This window comes from Leptosomus discolor, chromosome 10 (genome assembly GCF_034619465.1).
Source record: "Leptosomus discolor isolate bLepDis1 chromosome 10, bLepDis1.hap2, whole genome shotgun sequence".
Taxonomy (NCBI): domain Eukaryota; kingdom Metazoa; phylum Chordata; class Aves; order Leptosomiformes; family Leptosomidae; genus Leptosomus; species Leptosomus discolor.
In genome coordinates, this window is record NC_141400.1 from 5,140,337 (window position 1) to 5,143,791 (window position 3,455).

Below are 3,455 nucleotides of genomic sequence, written 5' to 3' on the forward strand. Positions count from 1 at the left end.
TTCCCCATGTCAGATATAGCCCATGCCAGCCGGATTTAAGATGGACCTGCCGCTGGCCAAGGCCGAGCCCATCAGTGACAGCGTTTTTCACCTCTGTGATCACGTATGTAAGAGAGTGAAAACGTTGTTGTGCAGCAGGAATTGCAGCGAGTGAGAGGAGTGAGAATATGGGAGAGAAACATCCCTCAGTCACCCAGGTCAGTGCAGAAGGAGGGGCAGGAGACGCTCCAGGCGCCGGAGCAGCGATTCCCCTGCGGCTTGTGGTGAAGACCACGGTGAGGCAGGCTGTCCCCCTGCAGCCCCTGGGCGGTGGAGCAGATGACTGCCTACACCCCGTGGAGGGCCCCCACGCCGGAGTAGGTGGATCCCTGAAGGAAGCTGTGACCCCATGGGAAGCCTGCACCGGAGCAGGCTCCTGGCAGGACCTGTGGCCCATGGAGAGAGAGAAGCCCACGCTGGAGCAGGTTTGCTGCTGGTGACCCCGTGAGGGGGCTCACGCTGGAGCAGTCGGTTCCTGAAGGACGGCACCCCATGGAGGAGACCCACGTTGGAGCAGTTCATGAAGAACTGAACCCGTGGGGAGACTCAGGCTGGAGAAGTCATGGAGGACTTTCTCCCGTGAGGGAGACCCCACATTGGAGCAGGGGAAACGTGTGAGGAGTCCTCCCCCTGAGGAGGAAGAAGCGGCAGAAAACAACAGTGTGATGAACTGACCCCAACCCCCATTCCCTGTTTTCCCCTGTGCTGCTGGGGGGGGAGGAGGGAGAGAAAACGGGATCAAAGTTAAGCCTGGGAAAGGAGGGAGGGGTGGGGGAAGGTGTCTTAAGATTTGGTTTTATTTCTCATTACTCCTCTCGGAGTTAATTGGTAATAAATTACATTTTCCTTTAATCAAGTCTGTTTTGCCTGTGACGGTAAATGCTGAGTGATCTCCCTGTCCTTATCTCAACCCCACAAGCCTGTTGTGGGTTTTTTTTTTCCTCTCTCTCCCCTGTCCAGTTAAGGAGAGGGAGTGATAGAGTGGCTTTGGTGGGCACCTGGCATTTTGGCCAGGGTCAACCCACCACAATTACTGACCCGCCCTTCCCAGTTTATTCTCGCAGGTGTTGGTGTGGATTGCTCGCAGGCAGGGCATTTTGGCCAGAGGTCCTGCACTAGGCTGAGGCTTACCATGAGTTTCTGATCTACCAGGGAAGGTGATGAATTTCACTAGTGTGAGAACTTTTGCTTATGGAGTTATAAATAGGATCAGTTCAGAAGCTTACCAGCCTCTTTAGCCATCATTTGCATGATGTGTAGAGCTGACAGCTGGAGGCCGTAGCTGTTCCAGCTTTTCTCAGTTAATCCATTACTACCTCTGGGTTAACACCTCAGCTGTCTCTGACATTTCATGGGTATTTGTTTGTCAGCTCAAACTGAGGCCCACATGAGACAAGAAAACACTTCAGTCCTGCAGTTCTCATGTCCTTTGAGGATTAGGGTTTGATTCTGCTACCACAGGAAAACTGATGACATGGAGAAGGATGGAGTAAAAAAAAAAAACCTCCAGACAAATAGATATTAAGTTCTGCTATGGGACGGTTTTAAAAAATCAGTTCCAGCTATCACTGTGAATGTATTGTCCTTGTACTGGGACCTGGCACAGGGAAGGGGGGCAGAGAGTTGCCAATGCAAACAGCTCTGCTGCCAGACTGAGAGGAGCTTTAGGCAAACATTGCAGAGTGCGGGAGGGTCCCTTAGCACACAGATACGGTTACAAAACACTCCACAGCATGTCCTAGCCTGGGAAATTAATGCAGTATTAATTTTAGGCTGTTTGATGACAATTCACTAGCTGTGGTTGTGCTTCAGCTCTGTGTCCATTTCCTCTGTCTCAGCTAACAAACCCAAAATTAATCTTGGCTTACACACTAAAAAGGCTCATTTCCCACCTATGGCTCAATAGGTGCTGCTTCAGTGTGGTGATTTCCCCTACCTACAGCTGGATGTGATTGATCAGGGCGGGTGGGAGTCCCCTCTTGCCTTAGCCCATGGCAGTGACACTAGATGCTCACCCCATGTATTTTCGTACCATGTAGATACGGTTAAACGTGGTTTACTGGTGGACTTGGCAGTGTTAGGTTTACGGTTGGACTTGATGACCTTACAGGTCTTTTCCAAACTGAACGATCCATGATTCTGTGTTTTCCTTTAAGTTCTTTGGCTCTTGTGAAATCTGGAAGTGAAGTCTCTTCTGTGGAGTTTTCCCTGCATTCTCAGTGTGTATTTCCTAGTTTTCCAGAATTGGCAGCAGTTTGGATGGGCAGAGAAAAGTTATCGAATCTTCACTAAAAAAAATTAATTTTTTTTTTTACTTTTTGCTGTTGGAGATGGGTCTTAGGCTCTGACATGCCGCTGGAAGTGCACGCGACGCAGCATCTTGCTCTTAACACACGTAAATGCACCCTCCTGACTTGCTTTGATGCCAACAGCGCGGTGATTCCGGACTTAAGGCTGCTGCCGCAAGGGTTGAAGCTGAGCTTACGTGTTCCCTAAAGGGTACGGCCTATAGAGACGTCACGCGTGTGTAGGCGTGCGTGTGTACGCTCGTGAAGCAAACTTTGAAGCCCGAGCTTGGCCCCGCCACCGGGGGCTTCGCGGGGAGCGCTGACAGCTGAAGCAGCACAGGCGGCGTAAGCCCCGGGCCGGGCGGGGGCGAGCCGAGCTTGCCACCTCCGAGCGGCCGAGGCAGGGCGAGGAGCCGCTACCGCGGGATGTCGAGCGGCCCCTCTGCGCTGCCGGGCTCGCATCGTTACAGCCGAGCAACGAGCAGCAGGGGGACAGCGGGGAAACCGGGCGGCCCCCGCGGGGGGGCGGCGTTAACGGGGCAGGGGCGGGCGGGCGGGCGCCGGGCGGGGCGCTGCGGGCTCGCTTGGCCGGGCGCTGGGAGACCCGCCGCCGCTCCTCGTTAGTATAGTGGTGAGTATCCCCGCCTGTCACGCGGGAGACCGGGGTTCGATTCCCCGACGGGGAGGCACCGCCGCCTTTTTCTGCCCGGCCGCGCCGCCAGGGGTTCGATTCCCCGACGGGGAGACGCCGCCGCCTTTTCCTGCCCGGTCGCGCCGCCCCGCGGCTGGCACCGGGGCTCCTGCCGCTCTGCAGGGGGGGTGGTTTATTTGTCCGTCCGTCCGGTAGCGGATCCGGTGCGCGAGAAAGCGGAGAGCTGGGCAGCGGTGGGAGCGGTGCTGCCTGCCTGCGAGCAGCGAGAGGCGGCGCGGGGCGCCCGAGGGCCGGAGCAGCCGTACGCGCCGCCCGCCCGCGGCCTCCCCGCGCCTGCGGCCCACAGCGAGCGCCGGGGGAGCGGGGGCCTGCGCCGCCCCGGTGCTGGGCGGTGCGAAGGGCAGGGGGCTCCGTGGTGCCGTCCCCCCGCCCCGAGTGCTGCGCAACAGGCAGCGGTGGTGCCCAGCCGGAGCTCT

General features: G+C 56.9%; 1 non-coding gene across 1 annotated transcript; it reads left to right on the top strand.

The window, feature by feature from the left end:
* Nucleotides 1-2,941: 2,941 nt before the first annotated feature.
* On the top strand, nt 2,942-3,013 carry TRNAD-GUC (transfer RNA aspartic acid (anticodon GUC)). The gene has a single exon. It is a non-coding gene; the product is annotated as a tRNA-Asp (tRNA).
* Nucleotides 3,014-3,455: the final 442 nt, after the last annotated feature.